Source organism: Pan troglodytes, chromosome 6, assembly GCF_028858775.2.
Source record: "Pan troglodytes isolate AG18354 chromosome 6, NHGRI_mPanTro3-v2.0_pri, whole genome shotgun sequence".
NCBI classification, from domain to species: Eukaryota; Metazoa; Chordata; class Mammalia; order Primates; family Hominidae; genus Pan; species Pan troglodytes.
In genome coordinates this window covers 120,163,942-120,190,842 of record NC_072404.2, presented here as the reverse complement: position 1 = coordinate 120,190,842, position 26,901 = coordinate 120,163,942, and the positions used below count along the sequence as shown (strand labels likewise).

The window sequence follows — 26,901 nt, the reverse complement described above, 5'->3', positions numbered from 1 at the left end:
TTTTGTTTTTGTTATTTACCTGTTAGACTCACTGGCCTTAGAGTATCTAATAAACATTGGCTTGCGTTGTGTGTAATTACTACAAGTTGATGGAATCACACACTAATAGAACGGAAAGACCAAAGACTTATCTCTCAATATCCAAACTCCTGCCACCCAGACCTTTTGCATCGAGTTTCTGTCTTTTTCACCTCTTCTCCTCCAGTTTTAGAGAGTTTCCAACATGTAGTGGAAAGAGTATTGCTTTTGGAGTCAGTAAGCCCACAAAATACTTATTGCGCCCCAGCCAGTCACCAGGCACAATTCCAGTGCTGGGCCCTAAGTAGGCCAGTCACAGAGACATAGGTTCAAATCCCAGCCCTGACAGTTTCTAGCTGAATGACCTCAGGCAATGTAGTCTCTCCAGCCACCAATGAAATGGGTAGTATTTTTGAAATGAGATTAATAATACTTCTTCCATACTGGAAGTGGGGGTTGGTGGGTTCAATTGGAAAAATGAATACAAAGTAAGAGTCTGACAGTGTTTTGACATAGCTAGCAGGTGCTTGATAAATGGTGCCATTTAAAATAACCTGGGCATTTCAGTTTCTGAAGGAAGTGGGCATAGTTTGCTATTCTGTGCCTCCTCATCTTGATCAGAGGAAGAGTGTGGCTGATGGGGGAGAAGAGTAGGTTGAGAGTCAAATACTGTTACTTAAATCCCAGGCACGGCTGTAATGTGAATGTATCATGCCACCTTTCCCTCTTCAGCTGAGATGGAGTATAGTCCTGGCCAGTGAGACTGTGTTTCAGACTGCCTCACTGCAAATAAACACTCCCGTTGAATGCACAAAGGGGCCAGGAACTATGATTTCTTCTAAAGAATGTCCATCTGTGATTAACGACCAGTTGTCCACCAATGCATTCAATAAGGACATTCAGAAGCTTCAATCATGAGTGTGCTTTAGACGTTCAGTGAGTGGTTAGATGGAGGGAGTACAAAGACAGAAAAGACACATCTTGTGGTGACTGTTTACATCTTTTGTGTTTCACAGAGGGGAGCCAGACTCAGTTAATTCATTCTCTTCTTCCTGCTGCTGCTCCTTCTCTTCCCCTTCTTTTCTGCGACTTCATCATTATCATCATCAATAGTAGCAGCAGCATTAACTCTTACTGAGAACTTGTTATGGTCCAGGCATTGGGCTAAATAACACCTTTATGTGAGTTTGAGAAGCCTGTGTATCTCTTGTCAATCCGACAATTCAGAAGAGGATTTTGAACTGGAAATAATACTTTGAGAGTTGGAGTCGTATACATTTTCTAGGGCTGCTGTAACAAAGTACCACAAACGGTGTGGCTTAAACAACTGAAATTTATCGTCTAACAGTTCTGCAGACTAGAAGTCCAGGATCGAGGTGTCGGCAGGATTGATTCCTTCTGGTGGCTGTGAGGAAGAATCTCTTCCATGCCTGTCCTCTGGCTTCTGTGGTTTGCTGGCACTCTCTGGCATTCCTTGGCTTGTGGAAACATCACCCCAACCTCTTCTCTGCCTTTGTCTTCACATGGTGCTCTCTCTGTGCATGTCTGTCTGTGTATCCAAATTTCCCCCTAGACTGTTAGGACACCAGTCATATTAGACTGAGGCCCACCCTCATGACCTACTTTAATTTTGATTACCTCCATGAGGACTTTGTTTCCAAATAAAATTACATTCTGAGGTACAGGGGGTTAGGACTCTAACACACACACACACACACACACACACACACACATATATATTTTGGTGGGGCACAATTCAACCCCCAACAGGGTCATAGGAATAAATGAAATTATTAGGAAGAACACATAGATGGAAGAGAGGACTGAGAAAAAGAGGATTTCCAAGAGTATTGTTTAATGCCCGAAAGGTATTATGAGTAAAATGAAGCCATGGCTCCAGCAGCAAGGAGAGTGAGGGAAAGTGCCTGATCTCAGGTGTGGTCCACAGCAAGACTTTGTTGGGTTCCCTTTGATCATTTCATGACCCAGCCTCACAGGGGCTTGGAAATATTTTGTTCACAACTGAATGAAGGCAAAGGATTTCCTTGCACTAAAAAATAATTAATCTTCATTCTAGAATTGTCAACAGAATTTAATCAATTCAGGATTTTTTTTTCATGTTGAAAACACTCAAAGAACATAATGGACATTCATCCTAAAAAGATCCTAAGAGTTCTTCATTTTAGTCAACCCTCAAGAGAAAATGTTTACAGTCACAAAGACAGCATGTGTCATTACTGGAAAGAGAACTTCAACACTCTGTTTCCCAGAATCTAAAACTCCTATTTGTAATGAAGACAACTTTGGGGTTCAATGCAATCCCTTTATTGGTTTAGAAATCTGCAGAGATCAAGAACAGTTTAAGGGTTTCTAGAATAAACTCTGGTAGAAAAATTTCCCCTAACAGATTGAGTTTTATCTTGAATTAATAATTCAAAAGACATAATGCATCTCTAAATAATCTATGAATAACTTAGTCCTGAACTAATTGAAACCTAAGTATGAATGAAAGCATTATGCTTTGTGGCATATACTTTCCCAAATGACCTAAATGTCAGTTAGATAAAGATGAGTGAGCTTCCCTCCAATCTTGTTCTCTGTCTGAAAACTTGTATGAGCCACAGCCATGTGACAGACAGAGCTGCTTCTTTACCAAAGACTGTCGTAGTTCCTGCATTGTCAGTCGTACGCACTAAAACACGGCCTGCAGCAGGCTTTAATTACCATAAATGCACCACCTGTCTTCTTTTTAGTGCTTAATCATGAAACGTATCATGGTTTACAGTGCAATGTGTTTGAAATACTATACTGAGCTGCGGAATCACAGAATCCACAGAAGAAGAGAGCCCAGGGTTCAGACGAAGCAATGTGGCTAGGGTTAACCTATAAATCCTATTCCCTGAGGGCTGTTCTAGAGGGATCCAGACTAAAAACTGTAGATGGTATGAGAAGAGAGGGGTTTGGGATAAGCCTAAAAAGCCCCATAAGAAAGCATAAATCTGACTGTCATGTAGGATTATGGCTCTCCTAAGTGCTGGGAGACTGTGGAGGCTGACTGAAGGAAAGGCTTTGTGCTTTGGTGGCTGGAAGCTTTTGTACAGCTCTGTGAAGCCTCCTTTAGTGCAACTGCAGTCTGGGCTCTATGGGGCTGCAGCTGTGCCACCCTGGAAGGGGTGAACGAAGCAGGGGAATAGGAAGGAACTGAAGACAGAAAGAAGGCTGATGTGGGACCATGTAGTCGACTCTGGCCATTCACGGCAACTTCCAGATAGGAGAGGACCTCAAATTGTAACAGGTGACAACATCACTACATCGCTACAGATAGTTGTCATTGGCCATTAACAAGGACTACACATTCATTTGAGTCACATCTCTTTCAGGAAGCAATTATTTTGGGGTCCAAAATGCTTGTATACCCTTTAGTTCTGCACCTTCATATTATGTTAACTAGTACTCCCCTAAGTAGTTGAACTTAAGGGATGCTAAGAAGGGCCCCAGATATCGTCAATGAAACAATGTCCTTTCTTTTGGGTTAAGTCCTGAGGAATCTGTGATACTTAGCCCAGTCAGATGGTTTCTCTGAAAGGTAAATGGAAGTCAGCACATGGAGGAGTGAGGGGATACAAGAGGAGAAGGAAGCACTAGGCCTTTCCCAGGGCATCTGAGCCTATGGGGGCCCCTGAGGGGAGCCCTCTGGCTGCTCCAGATTGGCACTGGGTGCTGGCTGGTGGGAGTGAAGTAGATCTGGGAGAGATTCTAAAAGGGGTGTGGGAGCAGAAAAGGAAGTGCGCTAGTCATCTATTATTGCATAACAGTATTACCACAAACCTCGTGGCTTAGAACAGCCCACATTTGTTATCTCAGTTTCTAGGTCAGGAGTTGGACATGGCTGGATCCATTGTCTCAATATCTCTCACAAGAATGCAATCAAGATATTGGTCAGGGCTGATTTCTCATCTGAAAGCCTGACTAGGAAATGATCCATTTTCATGTAGTAGTTAGCTAAATTCAGTACTTTGAGAGCTACTGCATTGAGGACCTCAGTTTTTAGCTGGCAGCCATCCTCAGTTTCTTGCCATGTGGGCCTCTCCCAACATGGCAGCTTGCTTCATCAAAGCATGCAAGCTGAGAAGGCAATAGAGAGAGTTTGGTAGCAAGAAGGAAATCACAATCTTATGTAACTTAATCGTGGAAGTGACATCTTATCCCTTTTGACATATTCTATTGGTTAAAAGCATGTTACAAAGTCTTGCCCACCCTCAAGGGTGAAGAGCATTACAAAAGGGCAGAACACCAGGAGGTGGAGATCACTGGGGGTCATCTAGAGTTTGCCCATCACGTGGAAGAAAGTGATGGCAGACATCCATTGTTTTTTCCGGTTGCTATCCATTCCTCCTTCTTCTGGTAATTATACCTAGATTTTCCTTTGACGAATAGCCCCCTCCACCATTTCAACAATGTTTCTGGCAGTCTCAGCCCCAGATGTCGAAAAGTGACTTAAGCTGGTGAATCAGCATATCACATGTCTGGGTTCACAGTGGTGAGTTTACAGATGCACATGTGACCCAACAAGAGCCAATGAAGAGCAAGGAAACTTTCTTGGGAATCCTGGAAAGATATGCTCTATTTTTCAGATTGACTTAAAACTAGAGAGGATCTAGGAACTGGAGCTGCTGCCTCTGTCTGCTAAGATGTGAAGTCCAAGACTGAAAGTAACATAGCAGAAGGAGAACCAAAAGATATGTTGAGTCTTGATGCTATTTGTTGAACCAGTCCTGAATCCAGCTGTGTCGTAAGTGAATTATTCCTAACATGATGACATAAGCCTGACATTAATTTATCAAGGCATGCTGAAGAATATTTGATTATTGGATATAGTGCAATACCAAAACTATGTAAATAATAGGCACATCTGGTTCATGTAATTTAAGAGGGGTGAAGGTAGGGAATATTCCCTAGACAAGTTCATTCATCAGCAAATATATATTTTGCCCTTATTACATGTTAGGTCCAAGGGCTATTACATATAGTTGGGCAGTTTGTGCACTGCACAAATGTACCCACTCAGGAGGGTAAGTGGGAACTGAAACCAAGTCTTCCTTATATTTGCCCAACATTTGCCCTGGTGTGGGAGTGGTTTCATCCCAGGAGAGAGTGATGTTTATAACTTGCTAACTGGCCAGATGTTCCTCTGCTAAGCTGAGTAGGATGGAAGGAGTGAGCATGGTAGAAAGATGTGGCTACAAAGAGGAACACACACGTGGTTCTTGCCCTTTAGGAGTTTAATTCAAGTATGGGGTTAGTTATGCAAACTGAAGATCATGATAAAACGTCGTAAAGGCTAATAATGATTTTGGAACATATGGTTATGGCCTTGGAACTATAAGTTGAGGAGCATGGTCCACAGAATTTTATCTTTCTAATGTGTGAATAGAATAGAATATTTGAAACTGGTACTTGTGGCTTTCTGGTTGCCATAGGCATGTATATAGTGTAAAGGGAACAAAAGAGTTCTTGACAAATTTGACTTGGGGAGTGAAAGGAATTAGAGAGGATGTCAAAGAAGTGGTATGTTGGGTCTGGATCTTGAAGGGAAATAGCAAGTGCAAAGATTAGTGAAGTGAAAGCACTTGGTCCATTATAGGAATGGTAAATAACTGCTATGGCTTGAACTTGGAATGTGTGAGAGAGGGCAGAGGATATGTAAGATTGAGGTTAGAGCAGGAGTAGATTAGGAAGAGGCTTCTGGGACAAGCTTTGGAGTTTCAATATCCCTTTATTCACAGGGAGTCAGCGCAGCTTTTGAAGCTGGAGAGCATCATATTTTAGAAAGATCAAGCAATGTGGATGAGGACACATTAAAAAGAGAAGACCTGGAGGAGGGGACACCACTCAGGCTTATAACCTCCAGGTAAGAGATGACCAGTGTGAATCTTGGCATTGGCATTGGGGTTGGAAAGGATGGAACTTAGATGTGAGACAGCTCACAGATACAGTCTACAGGCTGGTCTACTGTTAGATGGGTGTTGTCTTATTCTACTTGGGTTCTATACCAGAATATCTTAGCCTGGGTAACTGATAAACAACAGAAATTTATTTCTTACAATTTTAGAGCCTGGGAAGTCCAAGATCAAAGTGCTAGCAGATTCAGTGCCTGTTCCTATAGCTAGTACCTTCTCTCTGTCCTCACATGGTGGAAGGGGAGGGAAGCTGCCTTCCCTTGCTCTCTCTCTCTTTTTTTTTTTTTTTTTTTTTTTTGAGATAGGGTTTGCTCTCTTGCCCAGGCTGGAACACTGGCACTATCATAGCTCATTGTAGCCTTGAACTTCCAGGTTCAAGCAATCCTCCCACCTCAGCCCCCACAAGTATCTGGGATTACAGGTGGGTGTCACCATGCTCAGCTGATTTTGTACTTTTTGTAGAGACAGGGTTTCACCATGTTGCCCAGTCTGGTCTCAAACACCTGAGCTCAAGTGATTTGCCCACCTCACCCTCCCAAAGTGCTGGGAATACAGGTGTGAGCCAGTGTGCCTGGCCCAACATCTTTTATAAGGGCACTAATTCCATTCATGAGGACAGAGCACTCATGGTTTAATCACCTCCTATATTCTATCACATTGGGGATTAAGTTCCAACATATGAATTTTGGGGAAACACCAAAAATTTTGGGGAGACAGCAACATAGCAGGGGTAGAGAAAGAGGTAGGGAAGAAAGGTTAACAGTGATGCTTTTGTGCAATAGTGTCAAAAACGTCTCACTACAGCACAAATTGTGAAAAAAATAGCATTTTTCTTGTTTACTACTTAGTTAATGGTCTTTGATAGCTCTCAACCCAATGGTAAGAGAGAAAGAAACATAAAGTGAAAAAACAAAAAACTTGGCCGGGCATGGTGGCTGACATCTGTAATCCCAGCACTTTGGGAGGCCGAAGTGGGTGGATCATGAGGTCAGGAGATTGAGACTATTCCAGCTAACACGGTGAAACCCCGTCTCTACTAAAAATACAAAAAATTAGCTGGGTGTGGTGGCACGTGCCTGTAGTCCCAACTACTTGGGAGGCTGAGACAGAAGAATTCCTTGAACCCAAGAGGCAGAGGTTGCAGTGAGCAGAGATCGCGCCACTGCACTCCAGTCTGGGCAATAGACCGAGACTCCATCTCAAAAACAAAAACAAAAACAAAACAAAACAAACAAACATACAAAAACAAAAAAACAACAAAAAACTTTGGTGCTAACTAGAGAAATATCAGTCTCCTCCAAGTTAAAATAGTTCCTTTCAGGTTAACACCACTGTCCTGGTTACATTCAGGCTTTCAGGGTCTTTTCTTTTTACCCTGCCCACGAATCCCCCTGACCCCCTTGTATGGGTGCAGAGCAAAGCTTATCTGTCATCACCGTGATGGGAAGGGCCTTTCCAGGTCTTGGCTGGTCCTATTGTGAGAGCCCTGGCTGAGCTGGGCTGGTCCCTGGGCCTGGGGGCTTTGTGCTAGTGTCCCTGTTATGCTCGGTCATGCTTGGTCCTTGGGGTCACCTGTTGCTTCTGTGCACCATTTCAGCCATATCCTTCCAGTTCAAAGTCTTTGCATTCTTCAGTTTCTGTGTCCAGATCTTAAGTCTCTTCTAGACTATGGCTGTTCTTAGAACCTCTCTGTTCCCCCTTGGGATAAGCAGGAACTTCTGGAATCCCTACATACATTGGTCAGCCCTTGGGAAACTGGAAACATATTCTTAGTCCCATATGCCTGATCACCTCCCTCATTTTTTCTAATCTGTAGCTCAAGTGCCAGATGAATGTGGAATTCTCTGTGAGGCTGGTAGCCTCATAAAGGGAAGCCAGGCCAAGGTCCTATCTATTTTGGGGTCCTCAGGAGCTTATCTGGATCTTTTATTGCACTTTGCCTCCTGTTTCTTCTTTAGTTTTTGGCTCTGGAGTTGAGGGTGTGTGTAGGAACTCTATCTCAACTCCTGCGCCAACTTTTCCAGCTCCTCCTTTCAACACTGTCTGCCTGGCTAGCAAGGAAAGGAGCTGGGTCACTAAGAAATACTCAAAGAGATGGTTGGGTGGGTGGGTAGATGACGGTAGGAGGTGGCAAACGTTTGGGTGGGGATCTAAAGGGACAATTAATTCAGTCTAGACAGGTTGACTTTGAGGTATCTAAGTATTCCAAGACATCCTGCATTTGACAGTTGGGAGAAAGAGGGTTTGGAGATCAAGAGGGATTGTGGCCAGAGTTACTGGTTATGGGTGTTTGAGACAATGGGAATGGATAAGTTTAAGGAAGGCACGTAGGAAGAGGAAAGTGGGCAAGAGCAGTTAGAGGAAGGAGAGCTGGAAGAAATGTAGGTTAGGAGTGTTTGGAGAGGTAGGAGGAGAAAACGGAGATCGCACTTACTCTCCGGAGTGAAGCCTGAGCTCTAGTCATATACAGATCCCACGGGCCTTGGAGGGCTTCTTGCAAGGCTCAGCTCACAAAACCTCACTTAAAAAACAATTCTCTGAAGTTCATCTTGCCGTTCAAATAAGAGAGAAATATATTAGGCAAGCTGAGATGTAAACTGAATTATTGATGCGGTAGCTTTTTAAAGGGAAGGCAACATTAGCCTTAGGTTTAAGGACATCTTTGGTTTAGGGACAGCAAATCCTACCATGACCTACCTTTGTAACATTTTAAATTTCAGCTCACATTTCAGCACCAAAGGACCAAAGCCTAGACCTGAGATGTGGCACTTGCAAAAAGAAAGATCACCTGGAAGAACAAAATAGAAGACTCCTGCTCCCAATAGGCTTGGGTCAGGAAGAAGGCTGTTGGCATAATTGTGGAGTAGGAAGATGGAAAACAACTCCTAGAGATCCCAACAGCTGAACGCGTGCTTGGGCAGTGGCTGCAGGTGAAGTCATGGGAAGGCAAGTCATGAAGGGCATTAATCAAGGTAAAAGCAAAAGGAAAATGAGGTTCTTCAGGGCACAGTGTGTGGGAAGCAACAGCATGATGGAATCATTAGGAGAGATGCCCATGACTCCCGCGCCCAGCAGGAGTTGTTTCTGCAGGGGTCCCTGCTTCCATCTCCTAAGCTGTAGGCAGAGAGGGCAGAAGCCAGGATCATCAATACCCAAGAGGGAGCATCGAAGAGTGCATGCTTCCTCTACTATGTCATGATATAGATGGAGGCCAGGATTTGGGAGCTTTGGAACACATCTCTCCCAGGCCTGATTGTTAGGAGAGGACTTAGGCAAGGTGTGGGCAATGCTGGTGCTTCACCTCTCCTTGTTGACCAGACAGACCCAGAAGGGTCATTTGTCAAAACAAAGAAAATCTTTTCCAGGGGTGAGGCAGGTGTGGCTGCCTGTATGTGAATGTGCTGCACACCTTTCCCATCAGCAGGTGTCTGAGACCCTACTCTCCTCCTGACTTTGTTGGCCCAAGCATCAGCCTGTGAGGTCCAGCACCCAGAGCCCAAATCTTCTGGCTTCTAGGCTGGCACACAACCTAACAACAATTCCTGTGCCTTCACATTTTCATCTCTGCAAGGAGGATAGTAGAAATAGCTCTCAAGTAGGGAATGATGACTGCATTTGAGAACAGGGCAAAAAAAAAAAAAAAATCTGAAAATTGAACGTCTTGTCACTAGGCAATTGTAACACATTTTGAAGATTATGAGCTAATCAAAATTACCCAGGTATTCTGCTCTGGAAATGCTCAACAACCAGACAGGATGTTTTTGAATGCGGTAACAAAAATTATCTCTAGGAGCAAAACCTACTGAATCTTAAACATTCCTGCCAGAGAAGGAACACTCTCCAAGTCCTCCTCAGTTTACACCAAAGAATTCCACATAATTCATTTCTGTTGTGGTAGTTAGTAAAACCTTACGATATACACAGGTCAGAGCCAATCCAAAAAAACAGAAGCAAAAACATGAGGTAGTTTAAAAAATATTCTTTAAAGAAGATGTAGATGAATATATGGAAGAGGTATTATAGCTATTATTTACTAAAAAAAGTGAAGCTTTTCTACTTTAATTTCTTTTGAGAACTAGGCTTTCAAAAAAAAATCGTGAGACTTTCTAGCACCTATCTTTCTTGTTATTAGGATGACTTACATTACATTGTATTTTTACACTTTAAAAAATATTGTCATTTAGAAAAAAGGCAACTAATTATAAGGTGAAATGATACCAACTTATAATTTTTTTGTAGACTATACAACAGAGCAATAAACATTGCATAGGTGTAGTTCTATACGCATTTCAATTAGTGATAACTTTCCCATTTCAAAACTATTTCAAAAACTAAAATATATTTTAATAAATGTGATGCTTAAAATTTTTGTTTTCTACTTTTTAGGTTATTTTTTCCACAGATGAATTTCTGATCCTAAATAATCATTTACATGAATTCAGATTTTTTTGATCCAGGTAACTTTTTTCTCCACATTTCTTGAGTAATTTATTTAACTTAAAATACTTAACAGAATGTAGATTCTTTTTTATTTCTTATATGCCAGGCATGTGTCTAGATTATTTAAGAGACAAATTACGAATAATCTTTTTCTTTTGTTTCTCTTGAGGAGAAGATATGTAAGTGGCGGCTCTGTTTGGTGGGAACTCTTAGGAAAACTGCTTGTTTCTAGTTCTAGGACATACTTGCGCACCTTGGCCTGCCATGCCTAACTGGGGTCATAAGCCATGTGACACTGGTGTCCACCTCACATAGTGCTGCCCCCCCCACTGCCACCCCACCTAGGACTAGATGCCAAATGCTGACATCAGCTGCTGCCGTGATGTTATTGATAGTTTGTTGTTGTTGTTGTTGTTTGGTTTGTTTTTGTTTGTTTTTGAGACAGGGTCTCACTCTGTCACCCAGGCTGGAGTGCAGTGGCACCATCTCAGCCTACTGCAACCTCTACCTCCTGGGCTCAAGCAATCCTTTTGCCTTAGCACCCCAAGTAGCTGAGACTACAGGCACATGCCACTACGCCCAGCTAATTTTTGTATTTTTTTTTTTTTTGTAGAGATGGGGTTTCACCATTGGTACCCAGGCTGGTCTCTAACTCCTGAGCTCAAGTGATCCACCTGCCTGAGCCTCCCAAAGTGCTGGGATTACAGGTGTGAGCCACCACACCTAGCCTATGTTGTCTATAGTTTTATCAAGGACAGACTAAGGTATATTGGAATTTTTAAAAAAGTGGATTTTAACCATGAAGGTTTATTTCTTGCTCATCTGCATCATGGGCTGACTGGGGGCTCTGCTCCATGCTCCTCATTTGGGGATGTATACAGAAGGAGCAGCTACCACCTGAGCTGCTCTGCATTAATTAGTCTCTAATACAGAACTAAAGATAGCTAAGGAGGCCTCATTTGGCCATTAAAGTTTCTAGCCTGATGGTGACATGTGCCACTTCTGCTCACTACTCATTGACTGCAACAAGTCTCACAGCCCCACCCAGCCACTAAGAGCCAGGAGGTACAATCCTATCATGTGCCAGGAAGGTGGGAATTCAGAAATGCTGGGTGAACAGCATTAGTGATGATCACAGTGGCTCATGCAGTGTGCATCTCCTCTTTCTTTTTCCTAGGAGATTGCTGACTTTGGTTAGTTTTCTATCTCTCCTCCATACTGACCATTAATTTAGGCAAAGCGAATCCCATTTTCTGACACCAGGAGTGGACTTTGATGCACTTAAGCCAAACAAAATAATACAAACTAACTGTGATTGTTTCAGGAAAGAAGACGAGATACAATTCAGGCTAATGAGATGCCATGCAAGGTTTGCAGAAGCTTTTGGGAAACTTTCTTTTCATTTTTTTAGGATATGTTCTGGGAGTAACTCCCTTGCTTTCCCTGGATGTGTGTGAGAAAGCATAGGCATCCACTTTCTGACCAACAGGAGACCCAGTCTCAGGATGGAGCCGACACCATGCATGGTAGAGCAGAGAGACAGATAAAACCCAGGTCCTTGATGAAACGATTGGCCAGTGGATCAGCCACAGTTAAAGACTGCCTACCTTTGGACTTCTGGTTATCTTAGGCCAAAAATGTCCTTTTTGTTTAAGGCACTTTGAGCCGGGTTTTCTAAGACCTAGCAGTCTCAACCATCCAAACTAATAAGCTGAATTAACTAGATTTCCTGTCATGTCCTTCCTGCCTGATTGGTAGCCCTTGACTCCAATTTGGCCTCATTTTCCGTATCTTACTGGCTGCCTTTTCCTCTAATCATAGGTCACTTGGAAATAAAATATAGATTTACTTCAAACTCCCACTATCACATGCATTTCTTTTCTTACTGACTTCACGGCCTTCAAATATGGCCTCATAATCATTTACTCTCTGTCAGTTTCCTCCAACGACTTGGATCATCCTAGCCTGTCTTGATTGGCCACCTCCACACTAATGCCAAAAAGGATGCCAGTTTCTCGATATCTTTGCTTCTTAAAAAACATGTCCTTTGTCTTGCTAAATTGTGTCTTCCCTACACAAGGGTTGAAAACAAAGCAGCCCACCTGGTCACACACTCTAAAATACAAAAGGTCAGTGAAGCAGTCCTCCACTGTGTCAGTGCACATGCTGTCACCAGGAGCGTTGTGACTTCAGGACCTGCTTCCTCGAGCCCTAACTTGGGGCTGCACTATTGAGGCCTCAGCAAGCTGATTTAAAGCTGCTATTGAAAAATCCCATCACATGCCATACATGAGCTGAAGAGTGACAGTGGAGACAATTTCTATGGCACTTGTTACAGCAAAAGGCAGAAGCACTGGCACTGGGGTGGGCAGGGGTGGGCTTTTTAGATCCATATTTCAATGGGTATATTTTAGGTGAATTCTAATAGGAATGAAGTTAACACACTTTGTATGTCTCCCATCCTGGCTCATTTGCTGCCTAAATGTAAGAAGCTATGCCAAAGTAACTTACTAAAGTAGTTTGGGGGAAGTCAGGGACAAGGCAAAGCTATGAGTAATCTAGGAAAAGGAAATATTCTAGGGGCTGTTTGGAGCTAGAGGGAGTGGTGTTATTGATGTGATTGGACATGTGGAGTTTAAATTGGCCTTTTCTGAATTATTAAGAGTTTCTGATTTATACCACAGACGACCTGAACTTTTTAGATTTACTGTCCTTGTATCCAACAGGGATGATTCCAGAGAGATTTCTGGCAGGTTCTACAAAAATATTCTGAGACTGACAGTTGCTTTGGGGAATAAAAAGACAGCGTGTGTCTGCTTCTTTCAGCCCCTCTTCCTTCTCTCTGGCTCATTTTTTCAAGTCATGCAAAGCTTTCACTAATACAATTGAGGCTTACAAACTGTTAGAAGAATCGCTGTCTTAATGAACATCATTTAAGGAAGAGAGGAAGAAAGAAAGAGGCGAGGGACGGGGAGAGAGAACAGAAGCCTGTTATCTTGCTGGTTTGGCTTCCTCTCATCCAGAAGGCTGACTTTCCGGCAATGGGAAGGAGGATGGGTCAAATTATGGTAATTAGGGTCTTGTGTGGCAGCTCGTGATGTGCATTTCTTTCATTTCATTGTTTCTCTTCATGTTTGCTGGAAGACCAAATAATACACTTCTATGTTTGTGCCAAAGGATTATTCTTGGGATTCAGAAGACGAATGGCCATCAGAGAGCATGTCTGGCCCATCTTTCCGGAAAGGTTTTCAGTGGGATGAGGCAGGTGGCTTAGTAGAATCAGGTGACTTGTTTCTAGGGGACTTTAGACGCTTTAGAAGAAAATAAAAAGGTTTTAAGAACTTCTCTGTGGATCTGTTATCCAGGTGCTAACCACCTAGTTGGATTATTATTATTTTTCCTTCTTCCTGCTACACATATTTTGTCTTCCAAGAGGCTCAAGTTGTAGGAAAAGCACATAGGGAGATAAGTATAGCTCATTTTCTTATCCAAAGGAGGTTGCAGTAATTTCTCCTATTAGAACAGCAAATTCCCTCCAACCCAGACCTTGGTCTTTTCCCATCCATTGTGTGATGTGATTGGCAACTTCTAAGTGACGACACAGAGGCTGATTCTTTCTAACTGCCAATCAGTCACGGTGCAGGTCACCTTTAAATTCACTTTATATTAAACAAGAAAAGAAAGGAACTGCTTGAAACACTGAACTGCTTGATTAGATGGAAATTCTTGTAGCCTATTTTAATGGAACCATAATTTCCAGCAGCTATTTTTGAGAAGAAACTATTAAAGAAACATTGGCTCTTGAATTTAATGTGATCGCACACATCACTAGCTGTGTGATGAACGTCTGCTTTTAAAGTAGGGCTCACACTGACAGCCACCCTAATTCTACTTCTTTGCTATCAACATCAGCCCTGTGGTTCCAGTTATTCAACACCATTCCCCATGTGGCAAATTTATATAGCTTTCAGTTCATGCCTTTTCTGGGAAGGCCTGTGGCAACTTTGCCCATGTTTTGATTGTTCTTTGAGTCACAAATAGCAGGAATACCAACGCTATGCATTCATCATGTGCCAATGATGACAGCACCAAGAAGTTTCAGGTCTGGGGTCCTCTGGTCCACTATCTCATTTTGTGAAAGAAACTAGGGTTCAAGTGACCTCCCCAAAATTTGTTGGCTATTTAGAGCAGATTTGTTAAGAGAATGCAGAGGCTTTTTACTGTGTTTTATTGAAGTGTAATGTGTAGTATTATACTTCTATAGTATATAAGAAAAAGTGTGCCGATCATACGTGTATGTTCAGTGAATTCACAAAGTGGGAACATCTGTCTTGCCAGCACCCAGCTCAAGAAACAGCTCCAGTTCCTTTATGCTCCCTTCCCATCCACACCGAGCCTCTCTAAGAGTGATTCCATCTTGACTTCTAACACCTTAGACTAATGTTGCTTGTGTTTAAACTTTATATTAATGGGTCTAAAAATCCTTAAACCAGTTCGCTTTCCACTACCACAGTTTCTTTGGGCACCACCTTCTCCTATGGGAGATACCACAAGAGTTCGAGTTTCAGAAGTGAGACTGGGAAGGAAAACCACATTCAATTTTGACATCAGATTTTCATCATAATCAAGTTGGCAGCTCTATAATCTTCCATAGTTAGAGACAAGGCTACTAGAGTTAAGTTGCTAAAAAACCAAACCAAAACAAACCCAGCTCTTGTCTGGTCAGCTGTCAGTGCAGGTCCAGCTGGTTGCTGCTCGGTCACTCTAATGACTGTGAGTGTTAGTTCAAACCATTCTTTAGAAAAATGTATTACCTTTTTGTGGCTGCTATTGATTTTTACCCTGACATATTATTATTCTTGACAATATTGCTTTTTCACCACTGACATCTTAGTAAACCCAGAGTCAGAAATATCACTGGACTGCTTTCAAAATTTCTTCACAATGAAAAACCAGCTTTCTACATCTTATTTCCTGTAATGCAAAGCTAGCCTTTCTGTTTGCCTGCTTTCATGTTGATTTAAACACTTGGTTTTCTGTTACAAATATTTCCCACCTCTCCTCTGTTTTTCCCCTCTTTTGTCCAGGAGGTGATGTAAATGTACATGCTTTATTAACCACCCAGTTGCGCAAGGATGTTCTGACTGCATCTTAGAAATGCTAGCAGGCCAGGCGCGGTGGCTCACGCCTGTAATCCCATCACTTTGGGAGGCCGAGGTGGGCAGATCACCTGAGGTCAGGAGTTTGAGAACAGCCTAGCCAACAAGGTGGAACCCCGTCTCTACCAAAAATACAAAAATTAGCTGGGTGTGGTGGCAGGTGGTTGTAATCCCAGCTACTCAAGAGGCTCCAGCAGGAGAATCACTTGAAACTGGGAGGTGGAGGTTGCAGTGAGCCAAGATCATGCCATTGCACTCCAGCCTGGGCAACAAGAGCTAGACTCTATCTCAAAAAACAAAAAAAATGCTAGCAAATGGCAGGATCCGATGCAGACTGATGGTCAGCTCACAGGAAACATCAGATTTCCATCTTTTGGTCACACATCCTTCTTTGCACAGTCAGATACTTCCCAAAGCAGTTTTTTTATGTACTAAAAGAAAGATAAGTAGAGGCAGAATTGAGTTTACCAGCTATCCAAACTCAGCATATTTGTGGATCATCTCATTTTTCTGCTCTGTAAGTTACCGAATATGAGAAAACCAGAATAGATCCTCCCTGTCTGGTAAGTGAAGGGGGTAAAGTTATAGTAGCAAAAACAAGGTACAGGAACAAAGTGCTTGGGGGAGCTCTCCAGGAAACATTATATACAGCCTCGTACTCTCTTACCCAGAGGCAGCAGTCTCGAGGAACTGTAAGAGCCAATAGTGAAAAAGCTATTTAGTCATGGACGGTACCATGTCAAGGTGAACTAAAATAAGTAGCCATGACGGAGATAATTAATTCATCTGTAACAGAGTCTGGACTCACGGAGAATTCTAGCAGTTTTTGGATTAAATTGGGTGAGAGACTTGTTATGGCTTCCAGGCCAGAAAAGGAGTTTGCTTAGAATTTTTGTTTTTATTTTTATTGGCTGTCAACATTCTAGCTAATGAGGAGGCTACAGGCACACACTTGTATTCATTTTCCCTCCCAAGATGCCTTCCTGAGTGTCTCTATCCATTGGATGCTTGTAGGGAGCAAGCCTTTGCCTTTGTGGGGTGAGGGAAAGGAGAGAAAGTGGGAAAGAAAGCAGGGGTGACACTGTTAGGAAATCTCTGTACCTTTGATTTCGAATAAGAATGTGATGCTTTTCTTTCATCACCAGTATTGAAACCTTGCTGTTTTGAACTTCTTAAAGATCCAATATCTCTCCATAACCTTATGGAGAGATTGGGAGTAGGGAAGCTCCTTCAGGCAAACTCTCAGGTCCCTGAGAGCATGCTATCCCAAGAAAGAAAAACCTGAAATCATCCTGCAGCCACAAGTAAAGATCTCTTAAATGCTGACTGTCAGCGGCAGTTGTCCTAGTTTGACAGGCCAGGTGAATCAAGACGTAGTCATCTTGGAATCTAAGAATACAAAGACCCTGCACCCCTGGGGGAACAATATTTTCAATCAGGAAATGTATCCCTTAGTTTCCCTGAAAATCCGAATCTCTCCTGTTCTTTGATCTGTGGAAATGAAAATAGCCCAAAGAAGTTGAGATTCTCAAGTATGGCCAGGCAACCAGCAGTTCCAGCTGGTTCTGGGAGATCTTCCGCAAATTTTAGTCGTTAACATTGTTTTTCTAGATACAGAAAAGCACTATTTTTCTAGATCCATTGCTTCCAAAGATCCAGAAAAACAGATGGGTGGGAAGACCCCTGAACTACAGTGATCATGTGATGTGGTTAGAGGCTAAAAATATCAAGGAGTCTGTGATGCAAAAGGATAATGGGCGTCTAAGTAGGGGACCAATAATCTCAGCCCAAGAATGTAAGGCGACCAGGAACCCTTTCTCTATGCTTAACTCCATGATTAATTAAACTCTTTTAAATTATGCCAGAGTTAACCCTGTCAAATAGAAATGTTGCCCACAGGCTTTGTTCCCAGCCTTTTGAATTTCCCTTTGTTCTTTTGTGTTTGTTTTATGAGCAATCAGAAAGTACCCCTGAAGCCAAGGAAGTCTGAGCCAGTGACAACCCCTCCTCCCCACAGACCAGAACACACAATGGTGATAACTTGGTTACTGGAAAGGAATCAGCTCAGAAAAACAGTTCCAATTACACCAACAAGAAGCTCAAAGGAAAAGAGGGCAGGTTATAGAAATAATACTAGAATATTAACCGTAGAAAAACAATGTTAAAGACTAAAGTTTGTGGAAGATCTCCCAGAAAGTTCAAGATGCTCTATCTGTGCTTTTCATTTAGGTCAACCATGTGGAGAAAGACCAAATGACTTAATAATACAACCATACATTTGAATAGTATTTCATAGACACAGATGACTTTTGCTTGTCCTGTCTTATTTGATGTCCTTACTTGAACCTGGGAAGTAGATATATAAGGTATTCATTTGTATGCAAGGAAAATGGGGCTTGAAAATGTTATGTGACTCGTCCAAGGTAAAAAATGACGAGGATTCTGGTCTTCTAACAACTGGTTGGATATGAATTTCACTGCACTAGAATGTCCATCTTTCCTGCTTAATGTATTTCAGGAGGGTGAATTCTAGACGATGGGCTTGGCATCCTGACATAAATCAGATAGCAATTAAGATGACTAACGGTCTGCTTTAGGAACCATGAGTTTCAAAAGGAAAACAGGATACAATGTTGTACCTAGGTGGTTTATACTCTGGTTGGGGAAAGTGGTCCTAAAATAAAGAATAAACAAGACACTGCCAAACTGGATGGTACCAAAAAAAAAGTGCAAGCAAATTCCAGAAAGGAGACATACGTATGGCCAGGCAAAGGTTTTCAGACAGGAGATAGGACCTAGGTGAACTGCACATTGTAGACAAGCAGGCTCTGTCTATGGGAGAGCAGCAGGGTGCATGAATCCTCCCTGGGGAGTGAAAAAGGCAACTCTGGAAACCTCTTGATTTTAGCAGGTATAAGGACATTTTGGAATTTTGGGGGAAAATTGCCTTGGGTGGTAAACAGAAGGTCAGGCTATGAGGACCCCCATCCCTTAAAGCTTTAATATCAATTTCAACACTTGGAATTGCATTTGGAAGCAACCAGGTAGCTAGGCTAGAGTGCAGAGCCCTGGTGAATAAACACAGTCCATCTGGTTTACACTATTCAGCAAGGTGACTTCATTGGCTTTTTTCTTATCATGCAAGACAGTTTTGAATACAGAAACCTAGCAGGATAAATCAGGAAATTCAGAAACCCAGAGACAGATTTGCTTGGCTGGCATATTCTACAATACATAATGTTAATTTAGTGCCTTCATTGTATAGTAGATGGAAAAAACTGCTAGAAAAAATTAGGGCTCATAATCAGTCTCAATATTGACAAGAGTCTTGTTAAAGGGATCACTCTTCATTAAGATGTGTATGGGAGGAATTCTCTTGAAGGGCATCTAAGTCAACCACAGCTTCCTGAACTCAGGGCTGATAATATTAATGATCGGTGCTGGAGACTTAACAATGGAGGGAAAAACATAGTTTATGAATGGATGGCTACATTATGTAATTTTTCTCTGCTTTTCTACCTCTTTAAGCTGTTCAAATCCACATTAAGATACATACAAATGTAGTGTAAAATTGGGGGGAGGGGGCGTGGGAGTCACTGACACTTGAAAATAGGAGCCAAAATTTCTTACTCCTAGTAGGCTGGGTAATGGGACAGAAAGCTGGAGTCTATGCTGTTAATCTTAATTTTGTTTTCTGCATAGTGGCTTTCCATGAAGATAGCTGAAGACTGATTGGAACATGGAAAAGCCCAGAAATCCAACCCAGTTAAAAATGACCCCTTAACATTTCTCTGAACCCCAAGAGTCTCTTGGAGTTAAGAGTCGTTCTAACTCACTTATTTCCTGAACTCTGTCCCCAAGACTGAGTTAGGTTCTCTTCTTATACTCACCAAGAACACCATGTACTTATCAAGCTATAGTTAGAGTGTATGTGTCTGTGTGCGAAAGAGGGAGAGAAAGAGAACATTTAAACAGTTCAGGCTGGTTATTGGTCTTCCTTCCCATTTATGGAAGATGAGCTATTGGTAAGCATGTGAGGAGCTGTGAATTCCACACTTCTCTCAATCCTCAGTTCCCCTGTGTTTTCCATAGCATGAGCATCTTGCTGTATTGTGTGTTTTGGAGTTTAAAGAAACACATTTTTTAAAAAAGCATAGTCCACAAATACAAGAATGATGCTCTACCAAGAAGCAGCAATTGCTTCCATCATCAGTGGAAAGATAGGCTTGCTGTGTTGGACTTAGGGAAATGGTGGTGCCTTCTTAAAGAGATTTTCAAGGGTAACTTCAGCTATATATTTTGCCTTGCCTACTGACTTTAGACCACAACTCTTGTTTAAATGCAGTCTTGTTGAGGAGTGAGAGAGGGAACGAGTGAAGGAGAAAAGAAAGACTGAAGAAGTGACCAGTTTGATTTAGATAACTCTCCTTAATGCTCAGGAAAATATATCCTTGCCCGCAAACGGTTACATGCTCCAATTGTTGATGTAGCATTTTTTAGACTCCAGCAATTCTCACAGCTTTCACATGAGGAAGTCAGGGAGAAGACAGCTTTGTTCTCATTAAAAAAACAAGAAAGTCATGGTACCAACTGGCTTTAGTCAGTGAGAAAGCATTACACCTGGAATTCCAGACTCAGTCTATCTTCTCACATGTATAATTTAAGCATGAAATAGGCCACTACATACTTTTCCAACAGTGTGAGGGCAAAAGTAACAGAAAAGGTTCTTATAGTCTTTTTGGAAGAAGCTCTACAATAGATTGAAAAGATAAAGTGTGAAATGGTGTGTGAGGACTGTGCTAAGTTAACAGAGGAGTCAGTCTGAGAGGCTGTCGCTGGCAGGACTCAGGAGGGAGCATCTCTGATGCCTTCTGGAAAACACCATCTTGAAGAGCCATTTCAGATCCCTGGATACACGTGTGCTGAGCTTCCTACTAGTTAGGCTGCAGGTGATTCTGTTCTGCTTATTAGACTATAAATTAGTTGACCTACATCATGTGTCAGAGATTATAAGAACAGAACCAGGAAATCAGCTGAGAGTACTCCTCATAAAGAAATTATGTTTTCCCCCATGCGTGAGCAGAAGTAAATGGTTTCTATTCTTCCTACGGCACCACATAGTTTATAAAAGAACCACTAGGGATAGGTTGTGATGCACAGGGTTTAAAAATTCAACGAGAAAGAACTCGACAAAGATAACTGCTATACACTGAATGTTTGTGTCTCTCCAAGCCCCTTTAATTCATTTGTTGAAAACCTAACCCCCAACATGATGGTATTAGGGGGTGGGCCTTGGGAGGTGATTAGGTCATAAGGGTGGAGCCCCCATGAATGGGATTAGTGTTCTTATAAAGGAGACACCAAGCACTGGCTCTCACCTGTAATCCCAGCACTCTGGGAGGCTAGGGCAGGAGGAACCCAGGAGTTTGATACCAGCCTGGCAACACAGGAAGACCCTATCACATACACACACAAAAACAGCCAGGTATGGTGGCGTGCACCTGTACTCCCAGCTACTCAGGAGACTGAGGTGGGAAGATTGCTTGAGCCCAAGAGCTCAAGGCTGCAGTGAACTATGATTGTGCCACTGCACTCCAGCTTGGGTTACAAAGCAAGACCTTGTCACAAAAAAGAGATTTTCGTTATCTCTCTGGTCCTTATGCTATGTGAGGATGCAAGGAGAAGAATGCCATCTATGGAAGCAGGCCTTCCTCAGACACCATATCTGTTGGTGCCTTAATCTTGGACTTCCCAGCTTGCAGAACTGTGAGAAATAAGTTTCTGTTGCTTATAAGCCACTCAGTGTATGGTGTTCTGTTACAGGCGCCTGAAGAAAGACAATAACCACCCCAAACCTATTGTTTTCATGCTTTCTATTGTTTGAGGCCACATTACTGTACTGGGAATGAGCTAACATTAATTTTCAGCCTCACAGCTTCTATATTTCCACAAATCATCTAAATGATACTGAAAGCAATTGCAAGACTTTCCTATACTTGAAGGACAGAGTGCATAAGCTGAATAACATGGGGCTTCAGTAATGATGCTGAATTTTTCTGAGAGGTTCTCAATGCAACTATGAGAACAGTCCCATTTAGAAATGGAAGGATATTTACCCCAATGCCCAGTACTGAAAATATTTAAAAACAAGAAAACAGAACAAAACATAAAAGTAAGTGGCTTGCAATAGCAAAGATGTACTATAATAATTTCAGATTGCAACTAGGCCTACTTATACAGAGGGCACAATAGAAGGATTTTCTAGAATTGTCGGTTCTTAACAATGCTGGGCTTTTATTAAGTATATCACTATGTTATTTTAAAAGTTAATTTTTTAGTAATGAAATTGCATTCATGTGATTTTGGTAATTAAACTTAATTGTGTAATTAGAACAAATGAGCAGAATTAGATTGCACTAGCCATATGTAACAACATTATTGGGTATATAAATCTTTTTTTCAAGTTTTATATAGCGCGTATACACACACACACACACACACACACACACACACACACACCCCACACACAGTAGTAGTCTTATTTGACAGGACCAGGAACTTTCATCTTAGTGTGTTTAGAATGGCACCTATTATTTCAATCCATCTTACTCCTCTGCCTACAGGGAATTATACCGGTGGCACTAGAGATGTAAATGAGATCTGTTAGTGAGCAGTGAGAATGCATGGGTAAGTAGCAGATTGAGAAAATTGATTCTATGGTAACAATACCTTCAATTTATTAAACATTACATTATAATAGATATAGGGTTAATCACTTTATATATCACCTCATCCAAAGTTTGACAATGCTATGAGGTAGGTGTTATTCTTATTCTCCTTTGACAGATGAGGAAGCTGAGCAAGTAGCTCCTGACCATTATGCTAGTTTGATAAAATTAAAGATTATAATTCTAAATATTGCCAAAGACTCCACTCTCTGCTCTTTCATCTTTCCAAGTGGGTCGCTGAATTTTATATAGACATTTCAGTCTTTAACCAGTGGCTAAGCTGGTTGGACCACTGTGCTGATGAGGGAATTTTTTAAAGATGAAATGGTTTGCATCATAGCTGTGTGGCTCCTTGGTAAGTGTTTATTCCTTGTTCATGAGGCACCAGTTGCTTCTAGGAAGGGAAGGTTGGGAATAGTGGACGGTCTTTCCACACAGAGGGTCTGACATGGACACAGTGTACATGGAGGTACAGAAGGGCATTGTGCAGAGGGCAAGTGTGTTTGCAATTTGGCAAATTTGGGGGTTCAGGGAAGAAGGACTGGTGGAACCAATGGGGGCCAGAATACAGGAGATTTGTAGGCCCTATCAATGCTTGTGGAATTAACCCTGTAGGAGACAGGGGCCTATGATGGTACCAGTGTGGTCAAGGTTTGAGCAGTAAAGCTGCATAATGAAATTTTCCCTTCAGAAAGAAAAATCTGACACTAGTGTGGAGAATGAACTTCTTGGATGAGCAAACAGAGGTGAGGAGAAAGCAGTTGAGAAATCATGAGGACTTGGGAGGGAGGGAAGTGGCCAGAGCCTCAAGACATTTCTAGGTTAAGATCCACAGGGTTTGGACAGCCAGTGAAAGCAGGTTGGGAGAATACTGAGGGCAATATTAACCAAGATCAAGAGGAGAAGCCTTTTTATTCCCATTGGAGAACTTAAGTAAATTAAATTTTGGACATGTTGAATTTGAGGGACCTATGGGACAGTCAGCTGGAGGTGTTCAGAAAGTAGTTGGAAATATGGCTCTTGAAGCTTCGAGTTGGGTTGGGGCTAGAGTTCTAGATATTCACTTACTTAGCAGAGGTTTATTGAGTGCCTACTAAGCTCTAGGCTCTATTTTGGAGACCGGAAGTAGAGCAGTGAACGACAGTCAACTGCACCTATGGAGATGGCTGGCAAAGCTGGAGAAGTGGCTGAAGTCCTTGGGAGTGTGAAGAGAGGATGGCCAAGGATGGAGCCCTGAGGAATCTCAACAACCAAAGGGTAGGTGAGAGAAGAAGGGGAGGGAATGAAGGGGACTAAGACAGAGTGGCAAGGGAGACAGGAACACACACTATTAGAAGAAACAAAGGGAGGGAAGCAGGTCCACTTTTTTAAAAAAATTAAGAAATATTTTTGAATGATGATAAAAATCACATAGCCTAAAATTTACCATCTTAATCATTTTTAAGTATATACTTCCACAGCATTAATTATATTCACATTGCTGTGCAATGGATTTCCAGAACTTTTTCATCTTGTAAAACTGAAACTCTAGACCTGTTAAGCAATGGCTCCCCACTTCCCCTTCCCTGCCCTTGACAATCATCATTCTACTTTCTACTTCCATGAGTTTGACAACTTTAGATCCCTCACATAAGTGGGATCTTACGGGGCTTGTCTTTTTGTGACTGGCTTATTTCACACAGCACAATATTCTCAAGATTCTTCCATGTGGCAGCCTATGACATGAAAGTCATATGACATTTTGTTTATTCATTCATCTGTCAATGGACATTTAGGTTGCTTCTACCGCCTGGCTATTGTGAATATAATGCTGCAGTGAACATGGATGTACAAATATCTCTTTGAGATCTAGCTTTGAATTCTTTTGGATATGTATCCACAAGTGGGATTGCTGGATTACATGGTATTTCTGTTTTTAATTTTTTGAGGAATTGCTGTGCTGTTTTTCATAGTCTACTTGGTTTTTGACATCGTTTTCTAATTCTGTCTGGAAAGAATAGAAATAATAGCTATTTGGCATATTAGCTGTGTGCTGAGCAGAGTATGTGCATTATTTTATTTAATCCTCAAAACAACATTCTGAAGAGGTATTATTACCACATTTTGCAGGCGAGGTCCAGAAATGTTAAGTAGGCCACACTGCTGGTTGGGATCTGGGACTTGAATTCAGTTCTTTCCTGGTTTTCAGACGTAGCTGTTTTGATGTTTTGTTTCTGTTGAGAAGAGCTCATTTCCCCAAGTTCCCAAGTAATTTATGAAATGTTTTTCATAATTTGGAGAGTATTTTGTAAATCAACAAGGTTACATTTAAAGATTGAGAGTCAGTGATTATACTACCACTCTTTGGCAATTCCAGCCCCAAATTCTTAAATAGTCATAGCTCTCTATGCAGAAAATAGAAGCAGTTCATTCTTACACATCACCAGCAGCACTCTGGGTTGGCACTACATTGAGCCTCTCATCCTCAGCTTGGTGTCTGCATTGTATCCAGTTGCTGTTATTGTGCAGAATTAATGAATAGTTTGCAAACTAGCGTCACTTCTGTGAAAGTTGATGGACATGTTAATTACACCTTATTTAGATTTCACAGTTCCATGACCCAGATTCTTCTTTTCTACAAAATTTCCAAAGGTTTAGTGGCATTTTAGAAACTCCAGTAAACATAGCGTACTAAAATACAAGCAATGGAGGAACTGGTTGGGCAGAAATGGGAAGATGATGAGCTTGGTTTATCTGACTTCAGGGCTAGAGTCAGGTAGTTTATTTTCAGGGATTTAGGTAGATTCAACAGTGTATATCTTTGGGGTTTTATTACAGTCTTTTGTAGTTAGGTATCCTGTACCTCCTCAGAATCTCCTTTCTATTATGCAAACATGAAAGCATTTATTTGAAGCCTGATCCAACGGCTGATTACAAATATCGTCGGTGCATTACATTTCTTGTTTTTGGCGTTTGCAGTCTACCTCTCTAGAAGATTGTGATGTACACATGGATTTGAATCTTGGCTTCAAAACTTCTTATTGAACTACTAACATGACAGGCATTATGTAGATGCTGGGGATTCAGCAGTCAACAAGATACAGTCCCTGCCTGTGGGAACTAAGAGAGAGCCCACTGGGGTTAAATAAGTATGTAGGCATTTGTACTATACTGTGAGAAGGGTTATGGTCAGGATAAGGATGGGGAACTGTGGAAACACACAGGAGCAGTCCCTATTCCTTGTTGGGTAAAGAGTTAAGTTAAAGAAAGCTTCCTGGAGGAAATGCTGTTTAAGCCAGTGATTCTGACTTCAATGTGCACCAGAAGCACCTTGTGGGGTTGTTAAAATATTGATTTCTGGTTCCCACATCTAGCATTTCTGATTCCCTAGTCTGAAGTTGGGCCTGAGGATTTGCATTTCGAGTTAAGTTCCCAGTTGATGCTGATGCCTGTTCTGGGATTGCACAAGTGATTTGAGAACCATTTCTTTAAGCCAAGATCTTAAGGAGGGATAAAAGAAGGCAATGTATGTGTGCGTGTGTGTGTGTGCGTGCGTGCGTATGCACTTGTGTTCATCCACAGGAAGTGGGAAATGGGGGTTGCTGCATAGAAGCTTACTGCAAAGGGAACGGAATGTACAAAGGCTTGGAGATAAGTGAAAGCATGGCATGCTTGTGGACATCAATATTGTAGAGTGTAGCGTATAAGAAAGATGTGGTGAGAGGTGAAGGTGGAGGTATCAGCAAGGGACAAATCACAAAGGACCTAGTTGGCTATGCTAAGGAGTTTTGGCTTCCCCCTAAAGGCAATGGGAAGCTGTTAAAGTGGTTCAGTCAGAAGACTGATGTGCTATGATGTGATATGCATTACAGAAAGGTTGTTCTGGCTTCACTGTGGATAATGGAATGCACACACATGGGAGCAGGAGACCAGTTAGGAAGGCATTGCAGTAAGCCAGGAGAAAGATGGTGACCATGACGAAAGTGTCTTTTTGTTGAAGAGAAGAAAGTTGTTGAAGAGAAGAAGGTTGTTGCAGAGGATAAATTCTTGGTCCCTTCCTCCCACTCAGAGGTGGGGTCTATATTTACTACCCTTGAATCCGGATGAGCTTATGATTAGTTGATCAATAGAATAAGGCGGAAGTAATGATGTGTCAGATTGCAGGTTCAGCCTCTAAGAGACTGCTAGCTTCTTTTCCTTTCTCTTGGAGCACTTGTTCTTCAATTGCTAAACTGCATTGTGAGAAGATTGACAACTTTGCTGAAGAGACCATGTGGAGAAGTCCTGAGGCTGCATGGAAAGGAATGGAATCCCAATTTTCTGTTTACCACTACCAAGGTGCTAGGCATGTGAGTGAAGCCATCTTAGAACCTCCAGCCCAGCCCAGTCACTAGCTGAATACCATGCATGATGCCATGTGGAGCTGAAGAATTGCCCTGCAGAGCCCTGCCTGAATTCCTGGTCCATGATATTATAAGCGTGATAGAACGGTTGCTGTTTTAAGTAATTAAGTTTTGGGGTAGTTTGCTGTATGATAATAGATAACTGGAACAATTTTCAGTAATAAAGTCACAAAGAACATGAATATTTAAGTGGCAGACAGAGGAAGCAAGGCCT

The 26,901-nt window shown here is 41.9% G+C and overlaps 1 protein-coding gene and 1 long non-coding RNA gene across 3 annotated transcripts in view; one reads left to right on the top strand and one right to left on the bottom strand.

Moving 5' to 3' along the window:
* LHFPL3 (LHFPL tetraspan subfamily member 3) overlaps window positions 1–26,901 on the bottom strand; it is a 574,056-nt gene that overhangs the window by 101,654 nt on the left and 445,501 nt on the right. The gene's annotated exons all lie outside the window — the stretch shown is intronic.
* Window positions 4,674–12,273, top strand: LOC104007357 (uncharacterized). Its single transcript, XR_681553.4, has 4 exons — window positions 4,674–4,810; window positions 5,805–5,929; window positions 8,699–8,950; window positions 11,830–12,273. It is a non-coding gene; the product is annotated as an uncharacterized LOC104007357 (long non-coding RNA).